The sequence below is a fragment of the Lissotriton helveticus genome, chromosome 2_1 (genome assembly GCF_964261635.1).
Source record: "Lissotriton helveticus chromosome 2_1, aLisHel1.1, whole genome shotgun sequence".
Taxonomy (NCBI): domain Eukaryota; kingdom Metazoa; phylum Chordata; class Amphibia; order Caudata; family Salamandridae; genus Lissotriton; species Lissotriton helveticus.
The window spans coordinates 1,127,953,718-1,127,979,391 of record NC_136059.1 but is presented as its reverse complement, the minus strand read 5'-3'; the positions used below and the strand labels follow the sequence as shown (position 1 = coordinate 1,127,979,391).

At 44.7% G+C, this 25,674-nt stretch overlaps 1 protein-coding gene across 1 annotated transcript in view; it reads left to right on the top strand.

The window, feature by feature from the left end:
* The window catches only part of DENND4C (DENN domain containing 4C), a 1,285,018-nt gene that overhangs the window by 140,862 nt on the left and 1,118,482 nt on the right, over positions 1-25,674 (top strand). The window lies entirely within an intron of this gene.

The following is a 25,674-nucleotide window of genomic DNA, read 5'->3' as shown; positions in this document are numbered from 1 at the left end:
GTCGTCTCAGATTGATGTTGCTCTGGTCTTCTTCCATGCAGTTCACTATTAACGAAAGTTTGGATGGAGTCTTTAACTTTTTCATATTGTGGTAGCTTGTCACAAACTATTTGAGATGGGTAGTGAATTGCATTAAAGTGCTGCACCTTAGTCTGCAATAAAGGTGGTGGAATCTGAAGCATAAGTGTCGCCAGACAGCTCTTGGATGACAGCAGTGGATATTCATCTTGACCTTCATTTTACCTCGCCAAACTTTTTTGATTTATGGATAGGACCACCACATGTGTGGAATCATGCCTTGTTGATCACGCCTCCGAACACTGATCGATGCACTGTTTTTAATTGTTAGAGAGCCATGTATCCGCACATTTGAAAAAAAAAATGTCATTCCCTTTAGTATGTTACATACATGGATGCGCTCGATGCTCATTTTCAAATGATAAACCTGGTATCGTCTGCAAGGGACTGATCCATCTGGTCTTCCAATGTTCTTTATATGTGTGAATATTGGTTGATACTATTGAGAACAACCCCTTACATGACAAACTCCTTATTTAGTGATCACATGCTAAAGAGCTCTTCCATGAAACAAGGTCTCCTGAAGCACTGTCAATAATTGGTAGGGTTAATGTAAAGTTACTTAGCTGAAATTGATGAGGGTGTTGTGTGAAAAAGATGATCATGTGGTACTCGTCCCTTATTATTTCACCCTTGATATATAAACCGCTAAGAACTAGAAGAATGTGCCCCAACCGCAAGAAAGTGTGAGTTATATGCTGCATATTGTTAACAGAGAAGGGAGATTAAAACTTCTCTTGACCTGGGAATCAAGTGTCCATTATCTATAAGGACCCATGTCCTGTTCAGAGCATACGCCAGCTGTTTATTATAGTTGAGGGAGCCAGAGCATATATTAAATGCGGAAATTGGAGCACTCTAGTTTTGGCTTAGACTGCAGTTTAGTTGTGATTAAGGTAGACCACTCCAGGGCTGGGCTGGGTGAGTCCTTGCTGCTAGTTTTGTAGAATTCCATGTGAGGGAAGAAAGCCTTATCTACTGCCCCCAATTGCCCAATAGATTGTTGATCTTTTGTCCTGTAGCCTCTTCCTGTTCCACTGAAATGACTTCAGTTTCTGAGACCTGTGTTTTTGGAGTAGCCCATGGAATCTAGAATGGAAATGACTGCTATGCGTGAAGAATTCTAGGGCGGAAGTTAATTTTCGAGCAAACTATTGCATAAAACCCACATTTCTAGTCGGCCCCATTACAGTAGGTCTTTAAAGTGTCTAGCACACTGAGGAAGATAGTTATCTTCAATTCTTTTGTGAAGGTTATCGGTTTGTTTATCATTTCTCCTATGTTTGTTTGAGCAACTCCTCCACCCCACACGTCATTATGCCTCATTCACATGTTCTTGTTTGTTTGTTTATAACTCCTCCTGACTGTGTTCCTATCTGCATTGTTTGGTTTTTTTCGTTTTTTTATTGAGCAGAGCCAAAAGGAAACATTTATTATTTACACATCATAAGAGAAACAAGAAAATACTTTTTACACTTTAAGCGAATCCCATCCTAATTAAACACATAAGATAAACAAAACCAAAAAAAATTAAGTCAGCAAAATGATCCCAGACCCTCAAAAATGTCTTTGTTGCCCCTACCCGCTTAGCATAAGCTTCTTCAAAGCATTTTGTACGTTTCATTTTACTCATCCATTTCTCAAACGAAGGTATTGTCACTGATCTCCAGTTTTGTAAGATCAACGAACGAGCAACTAACATAGCGATAGCAAGAAAACGTCCCTGAGATTCAGAAAGTATCCCCTCCTTGATACCTATACCAAACATGGTTGCTTCTGCAGAAATTGTATGCGTTTTCCTAATCGCGCCACTAAAATATACAAATATTTGTTCATAAAAAACGTGTAACTTTAGCAGGAGAAAAAAATGTCACCACCCCCTGCTGCTGAAGTACCACAGCGAAAGCAACTATTAAGCACCTCTGGATACATTTTATTTAGTGCTTCTGGAGTGTAGTATACCATTCAATTGGCAAAAAATGCCATTCTTTTATAATTAGCAGCTCTCAGAGCCTTATTACCTAAAGATGAGATCCTTTGCCATTCCTGATCAGAAAAAGCACATTGTGTATGAGCTTAGACTTTCTCCAAATCTTTAGTACCAAGGGAGATTCATCCTGATGGTTCAGTAAACGGTACCAATTGCCCACTCCAGTTAATCTCGCAACATATAGTGCAGAAGCAATTTTGCCAGGAGGGATGTTGAAAATAAGATTATACTTTTTTTTAAAAATTAATAATTTGGATGAATTCAAAAAAAGAAAGTTTATTAGGACCCAGGCATCTAGCCTGAGCTTCCTCCCAGGTAATCAGCCTGCCCTGAATACCTAATTGACTCAGAACTCCTAAACCAGAGTCATTCCATTTTTTCAGTTGAGCAGAATGAATATAGAAACCTAAATCTCGACACTCGGTTAATTTTAACGAGAAAAAAACTGAGAAATCCTTTTGTTTGAAGACTACGCAAACAATTTGAAAACTCTACTCGTGTCTTATATCGAGTTCTTTTTGGAAATTTCGAAGTCTTTAAAAAAGTAGGGAGTTGAGTTCTGGCCTCTTGGATCATCTTGCTGATGAAAAAATTATCAGCCTGATCAGGTTTAGACAGCAAGCATGCTACATAATCAAATAGTGATGCTTCATAATATAAACAAATATTCGGGAGTGCCAGCCCACCCAGCTGGGTATCTAATTGCAGAATTGGGAGCTTCACTCTAGCACTCTTTTTATTCCACACAAAAGATCTAATCATAACATAAATTCCTTTAAAAAAACTATCGTTGGTTTTGACTTTGATAGGACGAGTGGCATTAATTAAGATGTCTATTTTACCTCTCTTGATTTTTTTGTTTACAAATATCCTGGTCAAAGGAAGAGTAGACCATTTATTCAGGAGATTTTGAATCTTAATGCTGGTTGCTTCATAATTATTCTTAAACAAATCCCTATAATGAGCTGTAACGTATATCCCCAAATATCTGATAGGATCAGTTTTCCTTGCTTGATGTTTTAATTCTTCTGGAAGACATGCCAACCCAGAATTTAACATTAAAATTTCTGTTTTAGAAGGGTTTATTTTCTAACCTCCTATTTGTTCAAATTTCCGGAATTCCACCAATGTTGACTGTAATTTTTTATTTTTCTGGATCTAAATATAAAATATCGTCATCTGCAAAAAGTTTTAGTTTTGCCATCCCTTCAATAGGGGCTCTAATATTCCTGTTGGTGCGTTTTCTGATTGCAAGGGGTTCGATAAAAAAAGTGAACAAAAGAGGTGATAAGGGACCTTGCCTAGTTCCACGACTTATCTTTATTGGCCCTGCTTGATCCCCGTTAATTATAATCTGAGCCTGTGACCCCTGATAAATATTTTTAATCGTAGTTATTACAAATGGTGGAAAACCAAATGTAAAAAAATCATAAAATAAGGAATCCCAAAAATCAAAGGCTTTTTCTGCGTCTACCATCATGATACAAGCAGGAGTCCTCCTATTCATATTAAAAAAAATCAAGAGCTTGAATCAAAAAGCGGGTATTGATTGACATCGTTCGACCCGATCCCCATGAATCACTTCCTTAGCTGCGGGAGTCAATCCCAGTGCCCAGATCTTCATAAAGATTTTATAATCAGTGTTCAAGAAACTGATTGGACGGTAGGTATTCAAATTATTTCCTATCTGCATTGTTTATGTACTTTGTATTGCACGCTTTTCTAACGGCTTGATTGTTGTGATTGTTAATGGAAAATAATAAAAACATCTTTTGTGAAGGTAGTGCTAAAGTATTTTATTGGACCATTCGTCCAAAGCAGACCAAGATGCTGGAAAAGTAGTGAGCAAGCTTTTTATTTCCTTAAATACAGTGTGACTGACTTCACATAATCTTAAACCCATGTATATTAGTCCTCATCCAATAAACTAAGTAGGTCCAGTAGAGATTTGTCCATGTTGGGCAGTAAGCCTGAGTGGTAACCAGCAAGTGATACCAGCTTGTAATGACTGGATCTAATTACTATCCTGCTAATGTCTTCTGCAGCATTGAGCTTTGGCATTAGAGCACCCAATGAAGTGGCTAAAAGTATGAGAGGCTGAACAGCCTTATCTGGTGCCATGAGTCTGATATTGATAGCGAGCCACTGATTTTAATTTTTGCACAAGGATATACAAAACTAGCCTTTATGTAGTGTTGTCAGATTAGTTCTTAGACATGATTTACCCAATGCTTTGAACAGATAGTTCCAGTCAACTTTGTCAAACAACTTTTTGACTTCATGACAGAGAATTTCAACAGTGGATTTTGTTATACAATGTATGTTCGAGGCATGTGGGATGCTGAATTCATATCTTAGCATAGATTGCCGCCTAGTGTTGGGTCCGGATGTTTGCACCTTGTTGTCTTGGAAGAGTCTTCGAAGTATCACGAGATAGGTGACTCCTCCCCTGGACTACAGTGCACATGGGCATCTTCTCCATCTTCAGATTGTTTTTTTTTTCCGCCATTGGGTTCGGATGCACTTCGACAGCTCCAACTTCGGAACCGAAGTTTTCCAACTTTCTAACGCTAAAACCTTCTACATTCGATGGTATTGTTTCCGCTTGGTATCCCTCGACTCGACAAAACTTCCATTTCTCTCCGGTCGTCACGCGGGCCGTTGGGCTTTTTCGACACCACGTGGACCTCCTGCTGATGGAAAGGATCCAGTTTAAAAAATGCCCAGATTGTGGAGCCAAATTTCCACACAGCGACAAACATAGAGTATGCAACAAGTGCCTATCTCTGGAGCACAACGAAGAACACTGTCCACCTTGTGCTCTGTTCCGGTCCAAAAAGACTATCCGGAACCAAAGAGCTGCTCGACTAGAAATGCAGCGGCAGGCACCAGAACCGGAAAACATTTTCGACGACGAACATGAACTCCCAGAGGCAGAGGGCTCTGAAGATCTCGAAATAGTCACCGTAGAGGACCAGTCGGACTCCGATGACCAGATCACACCGGGGCAAACAGTGAGTACCAAAGCCCCTACCCCGCCTCCACCTCCACACAAGGCTTCGGTCAAAGCATCGCCTAAAAGCCTTAGCCGCGACCGAAACACTGCTTCAGAAGCCCCGCCTTCCGGCTCGGCTCCGAAGACAACACCCCGGGACCTAGTAAAGCCAGTCAACCCAAAAAGGTCTTTGACCCGAACACTGCCGTAGAGCCGAAGAAAGCAGTCGAGCCCAAAAAGACCTTAGAGCCAAAGAAAGCAGTCGAGCCGAAAAGGCCCGTCGAGCTGAAAAGGCCCGTCGAGCCAAAAATGCCGCCGAGCTGAACAAAAGGCCGCCGAGACAAAGAAGGGTTCACATCATAAAGACATCCAGCCTAAAGAGACACTCGACACGAAAAAATCAGTTCAGCCGAAAAAGGCAAAATCTTCGGCACCACAGCCACGGACAGAGGAGGAAGAACTCTCTCACCCAGATCCACAACAAAGACTATACATAGACCCTGAGACAGGACATATAGTCTACAATAAAAAGAAAAGAAGACTGGACACTGAAGCCCCTTCTCCTGTTCCTCCTAAGAAAAGGGACCTTGGCACATCCCCTTCAAGACCTTACACATCTCCTCCTTTCACTCCCAACATGCCTTACGTTCCATATTCTCCTTCACTTATAGATTATGATCAGGAAGAAGACATGGGGGAAGATCCTCAGGATGACTTTATACCACCTGACGATCCAGGGAACCCAGATGACACATGGAGTGACCACAATGATCCTGATGACACAGATTATACACAACCCATACCCGATCCCACTACATACCCCACAAAGCTGTCCCCTACTGATGACACTGTCGCTTTTAACCAACTAGTGGACAGAGCAGCCCAGTATCATGGTGTACACATGCACACTGACCCTATAGAGGAGGATTTCCTATTTAACACCTTCCCAACATCAGAGAAGAGTGTACATATACTCCCTATGCTAATAGGGGTACTAAAGCACGCACCAGACATCTTTAAAGACCCAGCCAGGGCGCGTGTCTTCAATCCTAGGATTGAAAAAATATATAAACCGGCCCCTACAGACCCCTCTTATATCAGGTCTCAGCTACCACTGGACTCCCTACTTGTGTCTAACGCAAGGAAAAGAGCAAACTCACAAACAACGGGTGATGCTCCCCCTCCGGACAAGGAGTCAAAAAGTTTAGAAGCATCAGGGAAAAGAGTGACCTCTCAGGCAGCAAATACCTGGCGGATTGCCAATACACAAGCTCTCCTAGCACGCTATGACAGAGCACATTATGACGAACTGGAGGGATTATTACAACACCTACCAGAACCCTATAAAGTAAAAGCAAACGGCCTAATACAAGAAGGGACATTCATCACTAACGCATCCATAAAATGCGCCCTTGACGTAGCTGATACAGCCGCTAAGTCTGTCAACACTAGTGTACTGCTACGCCGGCATGCCTGGCTTTGCATTTCAGGTTTTAAAAATGAAGTACAATCTACCATACTCCATCAACCCATTAACCAAGATTTCTTATTTGGCCCTGCGGTGGATACCATCTTAAAAAAGATGAAAAAAAGATACTGACACTGCTAAGTTCATGGGTGCACTTCAATTTCAACAGTCCAGGAGCTCTTTTCGTCACTCATCCTTTCGAGGCTCAGGCAGAGGCAACACATCACAAACATCTTCATCATTCAAAAGCACTACACAAGGCACCTTTAATAGAGGCTCCAATAGAGGAGGTTCTAGAGGAAACGATAACAAGGGCAGAGAACGCGGTAATAATAACACCCGAGCCTCCACCGCCTGGGTGCACTTCAATTTCAACAGTCCAGGAGCTCTTTTCGTCACTCATCCTTTCGAGGCTCAGGCAGAGGCAACACATCACAAACATCTTCATCATTCAAAAGCACTACACAAGGCACCTTTAATAGAGGCTCCAATAGAGGAGGTTCTAGAGGAAACGATAACAAGGGCAGAGAACGTGGTAATAACACCCGAGCCTCCACCGCCACTAAACAGCGACTTTCTCACACTCCCTCCAGACCACTTAACACCAGTCGGAGGAAGACTAACCAATTCCTACCAGTCTGGAATGCCATTACTACAGACAGGTGGGTGAGACAAATTATCCAGTATGGTTACTGCCTGGAACTCACTTCTACTCCACCCAACATACCACCCAAGCACCGTCCAATGTCCAAAGAACACATCACGCTCTTACAACAGGAGGTGAAATCCATGCTAGAAAAAGGTGCCATAGAGCCAGTCCTATTACGACATCAAGGGACAGGGGTATACTCTCTATACTTCCTCATTACCATAAAAGACGGCTCCCTCAGACCAATATTGGACCTCAGACTTCTGAACCAATATATTCACTCCGATCATTTTCATATGATCACTCTACAACAGGTACTCCCACTACTCCAGCAAAACGACTTCCTCGCAACATTAGACCTCAAGGATGCAAACTTTCACATACCCATAAATCCAGCTCACAGGAAATACCTCAGGTTCATAATAGGTCAGCACTATCAATTCAAAGTCCTCCCCTTCGGGGTAACCACAGCACCAAGGGTGTTTACAAAATGCCTACCAGTAGTGGCAGCACACCTCAGAAGGCAACCCATCCATGTGTTCCCCTACCTCGACGATTGGCTCATAAAAGCCAACTTGTACGTACAGTGTGCCAGCCATAACTCTCAGACAATCCAGCTACTGCACAATCTAGGATTTTCAATAAATTACCCACAATCACATCTGCAACCCTCCCACATACAGCAATATCTGGGAGCAACAATAGACACCTCAGTAGCAAAGGCATATCCAAACCCTGCCAGGATAGCCAGCATACAATCTCTCATTCAAAAATTTCAGCCACAACACTCCCTGCCAGCTCGAGTGTTCATGCAGCTCATAGGTATGATGGCCTCCTGCATATTCATCGTCCCTCATACTCTGCTTCAAATGCGTCCCTTACAAGAATGCCTAGCACGCCAGTGGAACCAAGCTCAAGGACAACTGAAAGACCTAGTGTTGGTAGACAGTCACACTTACCGCTCTCTGCATTGGTGGAACCCACAAAACCTTTCCAAGGGGAGACTGTTCCAAGAGCAGTTTCCACAGGTAGTATTAACAGCGGACGCATCACTGACCGGTTGGGGAGCCCATCTCCTTCAATATACAGTCCAAGGTCTCTGGACAGTCAAACAAAAGACACTACATATAAACCATTTAAAGTTACTAGCAGTATTCCTAGCAATGAGTGCTTTTCAGAAATACTTGTGCAAAAAGACTGTCTTAATCCGGACGGACAACATGACAGCCATGTACTACATCCAAAAACAGAGAGGCACACTCTCTCTGCAACTATCTCACCTAGCACAGAGCATATGGAAGTAGGCAATTCCTCAGAACATGTATCTCCTGGCAGAACACCTCCCAGGGATAGACAACCAGATAGCAGACCTACTAAGCCGACACAGTCAGCAAATACACGAATGGGAGATTCATCCTCAAGTTCTCCAATCATTCTTCCAAAAGTGGGGACATCCAGACATAGATCTGTTTACACAAACGAAAACTCAAAATGCCCGTCCTTTGCCGCCAGGCTCCCACACCTGTTGTCACAAGGCAATGCGATATGGATGAACTGGCCAGGCAGATTTGCGTACGCTTTTCCACCAACCCCAATGATTCCATTAGTGGCACGCAAGCTAAAGCAACAGTCACTCACAATGATCCTGGTTGCTCCTACATGGGCAAGACAGCCATGGTACACAACTCTCCTAGAACTCTCAGTAGTTCCTCACCAAAGACTGTCTCTCTCGCCACAACTGCTATCGCAGAACCATGGAGAAATCAGGCACCCAGATCCCAATCAGATGAACCTAGCGATCTGGCTCCTGAAGTCTTAGAGTTCAGATATCTTAACTTGCCTCCAGATGATTGTATGAACATTATCAAAGAAGCAAGGCGTCCCACTACCAGAGCATGTTACGCAGCTAAATTGAAAAGATTTGTTATTTATTGTAATAATAACCAAATCAATCCATTGGATGCCTCCATCAAAAATTTAATCTTTTACTTGCTACATCTTCAAAGATGTAACCTAGCATACTCATCTATAAGGCTACACCTCACTGCTATAGCAGCATATCTTCAAAACAGACCACACGTGTCCCTATTCAGAATCCCACCTATCAAAGCTTTTATGGAGGGACTTAAAAGAATTATCCCTCCAAAGCATCCACCTTCTCCAGTCTGGAACTTAAACATAGTACTTACCAGACTCATGGGACCACCCTTCGAACCACTCATTCATGTGAACTACAATTCTAAACATGGAAGGTGGCATTTTTAATTGCTATTACCTCCCTCAGGCGAGTGAGTGAGCTACAGGCACTAACCATTCAGGAACCTTTCATGCAAATACACAACAATAAGGTAGTGCTTCGTACAAACCCAAAAATTATGCCAAAAGTTATATCCACTTTCCACATCAATCAGTCTATAGAATTGCCAGTTTTCTTTCAAAATCCGCAATCCGTGGCTGAAAGAGCTCTGCACACACTAGACATTAAAAGAGCTCTGTTATATTACGTTGACAAAACAAAATCATTCAGAAAGACAAAGCAACTATTTGTCGCATTTTCACCACAACATAAGGGTAATCCCATTTCCAAGACAGGAATAGCCAGATGGATAGTTAAATGCATTCAAATATGCTATCAAAAGGAAAAGCACACTTTAACAGTCCCCCCAAAAGCCCACTCAACGCGTAAAATGGAGGCATCCTTGGCTTTCCTAGGAAATATTTCCTTAGAAGACATATGTAGGGCAGCTACATGGTCCACCATACACACTTTCACTAAACACTACTGTGTTGACGTGCAAGCTAAGCAGCAAGCTGCTGTGGGCCAGGCTGTCCTTAGAAGTCTGTTTCAAACCACTGCAGCTGATACAGGCGACCACCCCTAGAGGAGAAACTACTATACAGTCTATGCTAAGATATTAATTCAGCAGCCCTCGTACCTCGAACGGCAAATGCTACTTACCAGTATGCATCTGTTCTTGGCATGTAGGGCTGCTGACATTCATATCGCCCACCCTCCTCCACGGTGCCTGTCACAGCTGCATGGTTATCTTCTTTACATACGTTTACATGGTCATCTCTTACTTTACTATACTCCATCTTTGCCACAATGGCGAAAGACAATCTGAAGATGGAGAAGATGCCCATGCGCACTGTAGTCCAGGGGTGGAGTCACCTATCTCGTGATACTTCGAAGACTCTTCCAAGACAACAAGGTGCAAACATCGAGACCCAACACTAGGCGGCGATCTATGCTAAGATATGAATGTCGTGGTACAAAAGGGGGTGGTGATGGACGGAGCATCTGAACCAATCAAACACTCGCACCCAGTCAACATATCTGGGTTTATTCCATCACCGTTCTTTAGCCCACTCTGCCACCCCAGTGCAGACATGGCCATATGCAAATCAGTCTGACCCTGTGCCTCATGGGAACAGTCCAGCCCAAACTGCCAAGCCATGCCTGTTTGATTGGTTCAGAATCTCCGCCATCACCACCCCCTTTTGTACCGCTTTGTTCGCCATAAGTTCGCAGGGTATGCTCGGACGTGAGTCCCTTGCTCACTTTGCCACTGAATTCAAGCAAGCCTGGCTGAAGACGGCTGTAATGCCAGAAACCGGTCCTAGGAAGCTTGTTTCCGGTCCAGGGAAGGCATGGCTTGGCAGTTCGGGCTGGACTGTTCCCATGAGGCACAGGGTCAGACTGATTTGCATATGGCCATGTTTGAACTGGGGTGGCAGAGTGGGCTAAAGAACGTTGATGGATAAAACCCAGATCTGTTGACTGGGTGTGAGTGTTTGATTGGTTCAGATGCTCCGTCCATCACCACCCCCTTTTGTACCGCGAAGATATGAATGTCAGCAGCCCTACATGCCAAGAACAGATGCATACTGGTAAGTAGCATTTGCCTTTTACTATCCTTGATTCATGATAAACATGACCGAAGAAGGGATTCCAAATTTTGTCTAGTATAGTATAAAGCCCCTTCGTAGAAATGTTAATCTCACCATTAAGAAAAGCAATTGGTCTTTATGAAGTACATTTGCATGATTATTAATCTGGCTTTAGAATAAGGGTTAGGTCTATTAAAAAAGAAGTGACAAGAAGTGAAGTCAATAAAAAAATGTAAAGCAAATACAGGGGGATCATCAAGGCTGTTGGTTTTACTTAGAGACTGAGAAGCCATGCAGAATAAGGAACTTAGCTTTAGGTAGCCCTCCAGTCGCTGTAACTTCGTCTGGGCCTAATGGCCCGTCTAGTACTTCTGTCCTTTCTGGCTTTATACCGAGAAAATTTACTTTGGCTATAAAGTTGCCTCAAATCTTCGAGGCGCCTACTAGCGAGGTGTATGTGTGAGAATAGTATGTGAAAAAAGTCTTTATTTTTGTGGAGAGCTTCTTCAGTATTTGCTATTTGTCTTGCGTTGTATTTGAGTTTGTCTCTTGTGGGTCTTGAAAGCATATCATTTATCACGTTTCTTATTATATCAGTGTTGGGTGCAAAATAATTTGTGCTGCCTTATTCATCAGTAATTCCTCAAGCTGACTTCTCGCTGTAAGTAATCCAATAGACTTTGCAGAAGCGATCTGATTTATGTTTCTGTACTAACGCTCAGATCTGTTTCTCTATGCCATGCTTAATCTGTTGGCAGTATGCGAGAGAAGCGGGTGGTAGGAGCGATAATTTACCTCATTGCACTGCCTTTGAATCATCCCAGACTGTTGCAGGTGAACCCATAATCTAATTTTAGTGTTTAGCTTCCTCTGTGTTCTCTTAAAAAAAGTTTTAGAATGATATTCCTGATTTGTGCTGAAGAGGGTTCACTGAGATGTAATTTAATTTGAGAGAAGCACTATGGCATTATCAGTACATTTGTTGAACAAAATCTGTAGATATGACTGGGAAGTATTCCACACTGATTTAAAAAGAAATCTGTTCTAAAGTGGGATCTATGTACATAGGAAACAATAATGTAATCTTTCTAACCATTATGTTGAATAAGTCATATGTCTATTTGGTTTAACTTATCTATCCCTCTCAATAAAGCTAATGCTGGTTTGCAATCAAACTGGGTTGAAGAGTGTTTGTGGGAAAAATCTAAAGTAGCACTATAAATGCGACCAATAATCAGCACTCTGCCTGTGAAATTAGCCGTTGTCTGGAATAAATTAGCATACAATTCTCCCTATTTTTTTTCCGGCTAGAAGCTGAGAAAAGTGTTACAAGTTGGTCTCCTAATTTGTTTCGCAATCCTAGGAACCTACCTTTAATAGCTGTGTGTTACTCCTGGTGTGAATCCTAAATCGCAGGTTAGAAGTATGTTTTTAATTTCTGTTGGGCATTGGAGAAGTGATCTATATCTATATCTATACTATACTATTATAAAGAGAGAGACTGAAACCTTTGAGGCGGGTAAGCTCCGGAACCACAGCACCAACCGGAACACCGCCTACAGCATTGGACAGATGAGTATAAGCAGGCGGACATAGGCTATACACCAGCCCAACATATACTTTAGAAGGGAAAAAGAAAGTTTGGGACAAAGTTGTCCGTTGGAAGTAGCACCGGCTCGGAGGTGGGCGTGTGCATTGTGGTGGGCGTGTGCGCTCTGTACAGGAGAATAGCGTTCTATCCCTGAGAATAGCGTTCACCGCATGAGAACGTGAGACGCCGCCTGCATCACGCCCCCTGAGAATAGCGTTCGCCGCATTACAATAGCGTCCTATCGCGGAACCGTGACACGCCATAGCGTTAACGGAGACACAGGTTCTGCTGCAACGTACCCCCAGCATTAGCCTGTCTGCAAACATCAACAACACAGGTAAACTGACATTTTCTACATTTACGAAGCCCCCTGAGAATAGCGTTCGCCGCATGACAATAGTTTTCTATCGCGGAACCGTGACACGCCGCATGAGAATAGCGTTAACGGAGACACATGTTCTGCTGCAACGTACCCCCAGCATTAGCCTGTCTGCAAAGATCAACAACCCAGGTAAACTGACATTTTCTACATTTACGAAAGAAAGTGTGTTAAGGATTCGAAGCATTGAAGACATTCTGTTTTTATGCCCGGACAACGTCGGGACGGGCTGCTAGTATATGATAAAACAGTAAGATGTTAAACCATGTTTGTCAAACCTAGCAAATGTCTCCTGTAATACAAATAATATCATATTCTTATTTTTTGTTTTTGAGAGCATATCGTTCATTGGCATTTTAAGTCCCATTGTATTTAGTGACATAAATGTTATTAATCCTATTGACCATCTTAACAGTTGCTTCTGAATAGTTGGGATGTACATCAGTATCGCATGCATCATGTTTCAACATAAACTGTAGAAGCGAGCTTCTGATCAATCTCACTGGTGCAGGGACACCCTCTTGTCTACGGGTTGAATAAATGAGGATTGACATTGGAGTGGGACAAAAGTTTATTATATCTCATGAGATGGCTCCGTCATACAGACACAAGTGCCTGAGAGGGAACGAACTAGAATGGTTGAGGGTCTCCTTTTCATATAATTTGGCTACCATAGGAGTTCACTAGAAAACCCTTTAGTTATGGTTACATCACATTTTACATATCCCTCTTATGGCATTTTTTACATACCGCTTACACAACCCCTTACAAAACGCCTACATGCTGTACTGTAGAATCCTGATAAACCCTTCCCCACAAAAGGACCTGCTCAGCCCCAGGTAATTATTGGGCAACCTCTGTGGGGACAGGTATCCCTGCGCTGTAATTATGCTATCTAAGGGGACTTTCTGATTGCTTGGACCACATGTCGAGTCCCTGCAGAAATTCAAAATGGCAGGAAATCAGCAGGTAATTTAAGAAGATACACATTTTTTCCGCTTAACAGTCCCTCCTTTCAGCCTCTGCTAAATACATTTGGTCCAATCAAGAATATCTTCTAAACATATGCATAAAAAAAACCTTCGTAATTACAAAATACATGAAAAGAAAACAAATCAACATCATACTGCAACAGTCGAAAGTGCTCTATCTGTATCGTTCAAGCTTTCTACATGTATTTTTATAAATTCATCTATTTGTTTGTGAAGCATAAGCTGATTGTAAGCATCGCGAATATCCACTTTCTTAGGGATAGAGTACATGCGCATAGTAGTACAGAGGGGGCATATAATAGGCTTACATTGAATACAAAGGCAACATCCTAGAATAGTGCCTACTATACAAGCTGCAATGATAAGTAATTTCCATCCCCACGACATAATAATGCCCCAAAACCAACTCGACCAGGTCCATGTTTCAGTGTTTTGGTGTATCTGGGCCTCTATCTTATGTAATTTAGAAATGGCCTGATAAACGTACGGCAGTTGTCTGGTATATAAACACAGCAACTGGCACCGATAATTTGGCATGCACCTCCACGATCTGCAAGAATAACATCTAGAACCATACGATTCTGCCAAACTACAAGCCTTCCTCAGTGATGTTACCTAGAGCTGTCGTAGGTTGATTAACTACTGCCTCAGCTACCCTAGTGAGTCTTCGTATATTCCTACTGTTAAGGGGTGGCCCAACGAAGACAAACATACCCAAGTTTATGCCAACATAATCTTGCAGTGAGATGTCCGTCTGATCCACTGCTTTGATATCTTTAATTCTCTTGGTCCGAGTTAATAAAGGTTTGAGATGCAATAATCCAGTCTTATGATAAAACGCTGAAGATAAATAAACGGAGAGGAGGAGGAAAGATACGTAACATATTCCTGACCAGCCTGGGGCTAGATAAAAATAACCCTTATTCCCCCAATTAAAATATGTATTATGAGATGCTAAAAAACTACTAAGAGTCGGACCTTTTATAGTCAATACAGCGTTACAATCACTATTGCCTACAACAATGGGACCAGAACTTTTTACACATAGGGGAGCTCGTGTGTCTGTTACTGTTATAATTGGGAATCCTTTCTCTAATTGTGTCCGTGTCCTTAAGAAGACCTGTCTCGTGGCAGCGGTACCTCTAACATATTCCTCAGTTTCCCATTCCGATCCCTTTGCTTGTGGATTACCATCATCGTCTGGATAAGACCCCCTACATCAGCTCTAGAAACGCCTCTAACTTCTGCCGCCCACAAAAGTGCAAAACCATGCACAACAAGAACCATTGTGAGAGAATGGGAGCGGGATGAGAGGAGTTTTCCCTGCACCCTGGTATGCAGGTAACAATCCGCAAACCCAACAATTAGAAATGTTAGTAATGCTATTAGTGTAATGCAACATTCGAATAAATAAATTATTCTTGTAGGAAAGTCTCTTTTTTATCTATCGGTGACAGTGTGAAATGGTAATGTTCAGACGGTGTGGATGTGGTGGGTACAAGCGTTGCAAAGGGAATTTTACATGTACAAACCAAGCTATAGGACAAATTCTATTATAGTAATTTAACCTGCTGCTAAACAAATGAACATCCATTTTCGTTTTTTCTCTCTCGACGTGGGATGTTGAGTATTCTGGTGTTCTTCCCCCATTTTAGTGACCACAAACCAACAATGTTCTTAACTGTATTGTCTCTCTAAAATGCTGCACAAAATGTTCTTTCTTCTTAAAAAAATATCTATGGTTTATGTCCAATGCATGTACGAGTGAATGGGGAGTTTTAGAGGACAAGCAAACATTTGAATTAAACACTTATTCACCTCAACACAGTCCAAACTAAAAAAATAAAGAAAAAACCAAAGATTCGTTGAAGGCTTGCAGTGCAATAATAAAAAAAAGAAAGCCAATATTTGTAAGTACTCAAGAAAAATCGTCCACAAATTCAACCCCTATAGCTTCAAGGATCGTTAGATATATTGAACAAGCATTTACAATGCAATGGTTTCGCCTTTGGAAAAGTTAGAGCTATTGGCATTGTAAATGACAATTTGTATTTATGTGTTGGTTTTGAAAACAGATAAATAAATGGCATTATCATTTACATTGCCATTAGCTTAATCTCTCGCAAATGTGAGACCTATTGTACCCTACGGCAATTTTGGGCGCCTCTCTGACCTATCCTTGGAGCAATCATCTCTCTGCAAGGCTTTAATTCGTCATTAGTGATACCATATGGGGCTGCAGTATAATCAGTGACCCTAAGGCAGGCCAGTAAACAAACATCTACAAAACAAATGATAGCAGGCAGCCTCTTGAAAGAGATCTATTCCTTACAACAGTCTGCGGGAAAGGAACAAAGCGCCAAACTGGGTTAGCCTAAGAGTAGATAAAACTTTTCATATCAAAGCAATTTGTGCGCGTCCTTTTATCTCAGTCCCCAGTGACCTTCTAACCACCTGGCATTATGCATGTTAATGGGTTTCTGGGTCTGCCATAAGCGCTGCCTCTGGGTATAAATATCCAGGCCCCTGCCCTCAATTTATACCACAGCAGCTCGTATCCTTGGCCGCTCCAGACATCGGCCCCTGGAAATGGCATACAAGTTTGTGGTTCAGGGCGCAACTGCACAACAGCAAGATTCCAGCATAAACAGAGCACAACCAAGCATGCGCCTAAAAGTTAGTGCTTAGACACACAGGCATGGTAGCACTAGAATACATTGTCAGAATAGCAACTGACATGAATATCGTCTCCTAGAAACCGTTTACTAAAATATCACTGTACTGGAGGTAACAAGAGAACAGCTACAAACGATAATTGGGAAACTATAATTATTACAGACGATATTTCTCAGAATGGTAATCTGACGCATCATCTCAACTTCTTGGTGCACATCTGTCTCCCTAGAGGCATGTGCGTTCAAGTAATGGCCACTTAATCTCCGTTATGCATGAAACAAATATGCAACTGCAAAAGCTATGAGTTTTGTCTTTGCTGAACTGCCATCTTTCTTCTGTCTCCTCTTGAACACAAGTATGGAGAAGTACTGAGTGCTGGAGAGCAGAGCACTTCTAAATCAAGAAGCTCATTCATGAGACGCCTACACGTTTTCAACAATAGTCTGATTTTTGCTGTGATGAAGCCGTTTTCATACCCAGGGAGACAATTGGCACAGTCTGAAGGAAGTCGTTATGGTTTGTTAAGATGAATGCTGCTTATCCCATTCATGAACAGATAAGAGTGTGAAAGTCAGACTTTATTTCCGGTGGAAGGGTCTAAACAATGCTGGCTTCCATACTGGATAATGACTCTTCAGAAGAGAAAAAGGCCTTTAACAGTCCGAGCGGATGCTATAACTGGTTGCCAGTGATTAAGTCATAATTAGGTACCTGTCATATGGCAACTCTAAAGGAAACTGCTTCCAGCTGTAACCGTGCATCAGTTACACCAGTGCCAACAAGTGTGTATTATCTTTTGCAGTAATCGAGGTAAAATACCCGTTCTTATTTCACAGTCACACCCCACACAAAACACGTCCCACTGCCTGGAGCGCACATTCACCTCCCGAACGTTAACTGCGGAAATTAAGCGATTTTTCCCCCTCCTTCCCCTGCTTCATACACACGTTTCCCGGCTTTTCCCCCCTCCCGCACGTCTTTTGTGAGTCGATAGACACGGCATTAAATTGGATTTTGTGTACATCATTATTAAAATGTGAAGTGTGTCGGTCACAGGGCCCACATCTCGGGGCCGTTAGCTGAATCGCAATCCTCTTGATTATCCCAAATTACTGCTGGGCTCTGGAGAGGTGAGCAGTTTAGCCAATTATTGGCATTTCAGGTGGATTTGCGGGTGATTAGCTCCCGGTGCGGCCTTTGAAGACGCGGCTTGTGTGATTCTCGCAGCGGAGAGGTAGGGAGAGACGCGGCTAATAACAGCCGGGTCGCCGGGGTGACGCGACCTGTGCGGTGGGCTTTTTGGGTTTAGCAAACAGGGCTCCCGCAATAACAAGTGTGTCACTCACCCGCCGTGCATAATCCCGGCTTTGGAGGATTGCCGGAGATGCTGACCGCTCAATTAAAGTGTAACCCTTTGTACCACCCGGAACCGGCAGGGGGACAGAAATATCGCCAACAAGACAGACGGGAGGGGGGCCGCGATGGAGGCCGGGGCGCTTCATCTGGAGCGGCAAGAGGCCCAGTGGAAAGAGAGCGCCTTCTGCCAGAGGCGTACAATGGGCCCTCGGTTGGAACATTTTTATGCCTAACAACCCATTGCTGTGCACGCACCTGTATGTGCCCGTGTAAAAGGTCTGGCCGGTTGTTATGGAGCAATGAAGCCCCTATGTACAGCTAAACCCTGTATCAGGCCTGTGGCATGGAACAGCGGCTATCAAATGTAATTATTATTAAGCTGCATTGGTAATGCTATAGCAGAACGGTGGCCTGTGAGGTAACGCTCACCCGGGACGTGGGCTCTTCTGTCACCTGCAGCTCCAAGCTAGGATTCCCGGCTAGCTCGCTCTACGCTGGTAAATTCAGTAAAATTACATTGGATGAAAGTGACATGCTTTTTGCAGCGCATAAACACGTCAATAGTGTGGTATGAAGTGCTGCGTAAAAACTGTTATTTAATAATGGTCCACAGTTCAGCATTGAATGCTGTAACATCGTTTCACGCACTGACTTCTCATTGAAGAGGGAGAACTTCAAAGCCATTTCAGAGACTGCTGACGTCATTCTATTCTCCCCTACTATGCACGGACAGCGGGAGGGGGGCGGGTTAACGGACAGCGGGAGGGGGGGTGGAAACACGGACAGCGGGAGGGGGGGCGGGTGAACAGGCTCACGGACAGCGGGAGGGTGGGCGGGAACGGGATGCTTACCTGCTAGCAACTCGAAATATACGTTTAAACAAGGGAGATGGCTCACATATTGGAAGGGCCACGAGGAGCGAAGGCTTCAGAGACCCGAGTAAAAAACCTTTTAGAAATTCTATTTAGTATTTACGCAGTGCTGTTTTTACCGTCCCATAGTGGCACAGCGCTGGAGGAGCCCACAGGAAAAAAAAGTCAGGTCCCGGGCCGGCAGCCAATCATAGCGCGGCCCGGGGAATGACGTCACAGGGGTGTCCCGGGCCGGCAGCCAATGACAGCGCGGCCCAGGACAAAGGGGCGGGACTTAAAAAAGCCCGAGAAACGCCCCCGAATCGCGTTTTCACGGGAAAGCGTGATCGACAGCCTCTGTCTCCCAATGGCTAGCCTCCATTTATGGAGCTAGCCAATGGGAGACAGAGGCGGGTCATCGATCCCACATAGAACTCATAAGGTTTTTTAGCGCATGCGCACTACGTGCGCACTTGCAGGCAAAACCTAAACAAGCATTTACAATGCAATGGTTTCGCCTTTTGAAAAGTTTGAGCTATTGGCATTGTAAATGACAAAATGTGTATTTATGTGTTGGTTTTGAAAACAGATAAATAAATGGCATTGTCATTTACAATGCCAATAGTTTAATCTCTGGCAAATGCCCTTCCGACCTTATGGCGACAGTGGCCTGCTGAAAAGTTGCCAAATGTACCCATGTGTCTGTCATAAAAAGTGACTGACCCGGTTCCATTTCTTTCAGAACGTAGCCATTAAGTCACCAAAAGGGAGAAAGTGTGCTACCCTTCAGAATTCCTGGTCAACTAACAGCTCAATGAAAACATGACTTACATAAATGTGGAGAAAAAAGATAGTTTTTGCATGACGATGCACATAGCTCTACTGCTGCCAGCTGTTTGGGTCATACAGAGCGCCTTAACACTATCAGCACTACCTCCGAGTGAGATCAGTGCCACCACAGACACCTTAAAAACCGCCCGATGTAGTACACAGTACTGTCTACCAACAGAGGAACCTGAAGCTTGATCTCTCAAATGGGGGTAGACATTACTTGCTCTGTAGGTATGGCTGCAGCAGCTCTAGCAGTTTCTCTTTTGAACCTCTTAGACAGTCATAGTTTGTAATAAGCCATGACTTGCTGATGCACTGAATCTTCAAGTCCCACACAAATAAGTTTAGTCTAATTTCATATTTTGTCTCCAGATCATCTTGTCGACTTTTATAACACTTTGTTTCAGCACATTTTTTACACCTTTTTTTTAAAATTTGGAATGTCAATCCTTTCATTCCCAATGCCCATTACCTTGTCTCTCGTCTTCTCTCTACTCATCTGCAGCAGACAGCAACATGGAATTGGAGGTTGTCTCTTGAGACCACATGCTCCCAACAAAGTACAGTAATCGACTAGCTAAGAGCATAGTTGTATACCCACCAGCAGCCACCTTGAAAAGATATTTGTTATAGTCAAAAAAAAAGTTCAATCCAAGAGACAAATGCTCTCGCAGGTGCAAAAGTACTGAATTTGCCAACGCTTGGTGGTTTGGGGACAGTGGGTCCCCAAAATTATTTCACAGCAGCCTCCCAAATGTAATCAGAGAAAAAGGTAAGTGGCACTACTCCCTCCACATCTGCTAGTGAAACTCAGATTTGTAGTGCAAAAAACGTGCTCGAGAGCGTGGCTGCAAATGAAACGTAAACTAACAAGCCAGGTTCACACAAAGTAGCACAACTGGAAAAAAAATGTTTGACAAGAAATTTCATATTTAATTTAAAATGAATTGTCAATGCCCGTCCACTATGCCATCACTGTGCGTGGACTCAAGAGAACTCTGCATGGTTGCTCCAACAAACCATATCATGTTTAATGGTTTTATCAAAATATTTAATACATTACCCATTCCCACCAGCGTTCTGGTAGATGACCATAAATGATCTGTGCAATTTATTTATGGCTCGTTATACATTTAAATGTGTTGTTTTCCATTTGCGCTTCACGAACAAGCAAGTTAGTTGAACTTTACTATAATTCCAAAACAACCCAAGCCTTACCAACAGAAAATGTGTATTCGCGACCGAATTCAGCCCCCGTCCTCCGAACGACTGCCTGTGGAACAGAACGCATCACATATTAAGGAAATAATTCTACATATAAATTGTGGACGCCCTTCAGAAACTTCGCCGAGCACCCAAAGCCCGCACCACTCGTTCATACAGAACCAATGAACGGATACAACAACTGCCTGAAAAACAGGCAACTTCGAGGCACGCATGAGAATGAAGGCGGTCCTTTCGTGTAACGATCGTCATGAAAGTGGCGCATCTTGTCTTGTGCTCGCCGGTTTAGTTCTGCGTCAAAACTGAAATGAAGCACTTATATACCCAGGTATTGTAAATGTCCGTGTAATTTTCTAATTATTGATTCTGTTGTTCAATGCATATTTCAAGCAAACTTACAACATGTAACAAATGCAACATGTTTTTGTTCTTGCTCATAAATTCACATTAATTGCATTAAACAGATAAACGTCGCAACTTTTGCTTTCTTACCTGCAGATCTGTATTGACTGGGCTTGGTATCTAATTCTTCCAAGATGGTGGCTTTTGTAGCGTCCTTTCAATTCCGATGTAAGCCAATCAAAGGAACACAAACGAAAGGGGTGTGTTAAAGGGGGTAGACAAACTCTCCAATGAGTGTGCGAACCTTATTTGCATATAGCCAAGGAGCATTTTGGGAATGTAGGAATTCGCTTAAAACGTGATATTTTAATACTAATTATGAGTGTATACTTTTTGTAGGACAATTTCTTTGTCCATAATTTCAACTATGCCTAGAAATGATCAATATTTCCGATTTATACTCGTCCTAACATTACTAGTTTCCTACACATGAACCATATATACGAAATTAGATTCCTCTACGTTCGGATGTGAGGGCGATCTGGCTGCGACATCTGATCGCTAGGGTTGATTCGGCTGATCTGGCATCTGAGACAGCGTCATCCGGAATGCGACCCAGGCAGTGGCTATAGTGCAGGCCAGACGGGCGAACATCAATGTCCTTAGGTGACTAGAAGCGAGTGTGAAGGTGGGCGAGGCGAGACTAATACACAAAATATCATGGGCCACATACACAGGATGAAGGCAAAACTAACGGCAGGGATAAGGGATGCACACTAACACGGGAGGGAGTCAATCTACGGACATACCGACCCCCGCCACCAAAAATGGTGAGGTGGAGGTACCTTCATCGCTATAGAATTGCGCCTGATTGGTATATCATGTGGCCAGTCTGCCGTCGCACGAGGTTACTCGGTTGCAACAAATAAGCACCTAGCCTCAAGATAGAGACAGGAGGGGTTAGAGGTCTCCAGGAAAAACAAGTCAGGTCCCGGGCCGGCCAGCCAATCACAGCGCGGCCCGGGGAATGACGTCACGGGGTGTCCCGGGCCGGCAGCCAATGACAGCGCGGCCCAGGACAAAGGGGCGGGACTTAAAAAAAGACTGAGAAACGTCCCCGAATCGCGTTTTCACGAGAAAGCGTGATTGACAGCCTCTGTCTCCCAATGGCTAGCCTCCATTTATGGAGCTAGCCAATGGGAGACAGAGGCGGAACCAAAGCCCATATGTAGGATCATGAGATTTCGCCTTGGGCGGAGCAACTGCTACGCAGTTGCAACGCCCAGGGCGAAACTTAAAAACCAAAGGTGGTGATGGACGGAGCGTTGACAATACAAACACTCACCCCCAGTCAACTGATCTGGGTTTAATCCATCACCGTTCTTTAGCTCACTTCGCCACCCCAGTTCAGACATGGCCGTATGCAAATCAGTCTGATCCTGTGCCTCATGGGAACAGTCCAGCCCGAACTGCCAAGCCATGTCTTCCCTGGACCGGAATCAAGCTTCCCAGGACCGGTTTCTGGCATTACAGCCGTTTTCATCCGGGCTTGCTTGACTCCAGTGGCAAAGTGAGCAAGGGACTCACGCCTGAGCATACCCTGCCAACTTAGGGCGAACAAAGAAAAACCAAAGGTGGTGATGGACGGAGCGTTGACAATACAAACACTCACCCCCAGTCAACTGATCTGGGTTTAATCCATCACCGTTCTTCAGCTTACTCCGCCACCCCAGTTCAGACATGGCCGTATGCAAATCAGTCTGATCCTGTGCCTCATGGGAACAGTCCAGCCCGAACTGCCAAGCCATGTCTTCCCTGGACCGGAATCAAGCTTCCCAGGACCGGTTTCTGGCATTACAGCCGTTTTCATCCGGGCTTGCTTGACTCCAGTGGCAAAGTGAGCAAGGGACTCACGCCTGAGCATACCCTGCCAACTTAGGGCGAACAAAGAAAAACCAAAGGTGGTGATGGACGGAGCGTTGACAATACAAACACTCACCCCCAGTCAACTGATCTGGGTTTAATCCATCACCGTTCTTCAGCTTACTCCGCCACCCCAGTTCAGACATGGCCGTATGCAAATCAGTCTGACCCTGTGCCTCATGGGAACAGTCCAGCCCGAACTGCCAAGCCATGTCTTCCCTGGACCGGAATCAAGCTTCCCAGGACCGGTTTCTGGCATTACAGCAGTCTTCAGCCGGGCTTGCTTGACTCCAGTGGCAAAGTGAGCAAGGGACTCACGTCTGTAATGCCAGAAACCGGTCCTGGGAAGCTTGATTCCGGTCCAGGGAAGACATGGATTGGTGATGGATTAAATTAACATCAGTTGACTGGGGGTGAGTGTTTGTATTTCAAAGCTCCGTCCATCACCACCTTTGGTTTTTCTTTGTTCGCCCTAAGTTGGCAGGGTATGCTCAGACGTGAGTCCCTTGCTCACTTTGCCACTGGAGTCAAGCAAACCCGGCTGAAGGCGGCTGTAATGCCAGAAACCGGTCCTGGGAAGCTTGATTCCGGTCCAGGGAAGACATGGCTTGGCAATTCGGGCTGGACTGTTCCCATGAGGCACAGGGTCAGACTGATTTGCATATGGCCATGTCTGAACTGGGGTGGCGGAGTGAGCTAAAGAACGGTGGTGGGGGGGGAGGAGCCAAGCCTGCAACCATGATGGCCGCCTGACTCCTCGGCTCCGCTGACCCGCCCGCTTTCTGCCCGAATCGCTGCAGATCCTGACGTCCATCCTGAATAAAAGTCGGCGCTTCGGAATCGGGTTGTGCTCCTGACTCGGATGGTGTATTCCCCGCTGTGCATCTCGTGGTGGACCCGGAGATACGTCCTTGTCTCGCTTCAACGCGGCGTGTGAGGGACCGGGTCTTTGTTCTCGAAGACGGCTGTCCCAGGACTCGGCAACAGCGGACGCTTGCAGTGGGAGGGACCTGCGGCTGGCGAGTTACTGTTGCAGCACTTGATACAGTGTACCGCCCGGCCCTGCACATTTCCACGCTCGCTTCCAGGGACTGCGGCAGGAGATACATTGTGTCCCTCACTCGACTTGGGACCGGCACTGGGAGCTTCCCTACTCCTCAGCGCTATGGTGGACGCCATTTTTCACCGGGCGCCCTGCACCTCGGCTTGCTGCCCTCGGAATATTGCACGGGGCACTCTTCGAGAAGCGTGCTGCATTGTAGCTAGGTCCGGGCGGCCGGAGACAGATTTGCGGTAGTTGCCCCGTGGCGACTGTGCTTATTGGGAACACTGCTGGCGCTTTGTTTTTGAGATGGGCACTGGCGGACATTACCGAGGACGACAACATGGCGACGCCCTCTGGGTGCATAACTCTGCTGCTGAGGAACCCTTTGTGATTGCTGCTGTTCTGAACGCCCTGCACGACCTGCGATCCTTTATGCGTGCGAACGCCCGGGACCTGGAGGACCGACTGGATGCTGCGGTGCCTGGTGAGCCCCCGAATTGCTGTATTGCTCGTCATGCTCTGCCCGCCTTGCCACACCCTGCGATCGGCGGTGGTGGCCAGTATCTCCTGTCGTATGTGGAGGCACGGAAGACTCCGGACGAGACGGCTGCCGGGTCACCCATTCAGGATGCGCTGGGAAGTGAGGCGCTAGACCCTGTCCATCGGCTGGAGAGTTTTGCTGGACGCCCTGCTTTGTGCCTACCTCATGGTCCCCCGGTGAGCCCCCCTGCTCTATCATGGGACTGTTGCTATGGCCCTGGTCAGTCGGCCTTCAGGTACTGCTGCTGTGTTTCCACCTTTACTGGGTAGCTACTGACTGTTTGGCACTACGTGGGACAGACCTCTGCGAAGGTTTTTTGACTTGGTTATGGTCTTTACATCTGCGACTCCCGTCTAAGATGGCCGCTGCTCGCCTGGACCTCATTGTCTGGCTGGATCGACGGGGACAAGGCTGATGCTGTCTTCACGTTCTCTAATGTGGTCTGATGCTGACATTGTCGATGGATAACCGGGACTGCTGGGTTGGTGTACGTTATTACGGTGTCGGGTCGGGATCCGAGGAGGGATGGCCGAGGATGAATACGTTGATTGTTTGTTCATTTTACATGGGCCCTCCTCCGGCCTTCTGTGATTTCTTTTCCTTCTTTTCTCTTCTTCTGTATTTCGGGTACTCTTTTTTGGGCGACAGACACACTGCTAGGGGGGGGGTAGGCCGTAGCCTCTGCATGCGTGTTGGGTGGGGCGGGTATTCCTTTGTTCGTTTTCGTTTCTATGGGCCTTAATTTTATTTCTTCTACTTCTACTCTTTTCTCTTCCCTTTTTCTCGGGGTCATTGGGTGGATCGCTGTGGTGTGGGTAGTAGCTGCCGTCTGTAGTAATGTTTGCTTAAAGT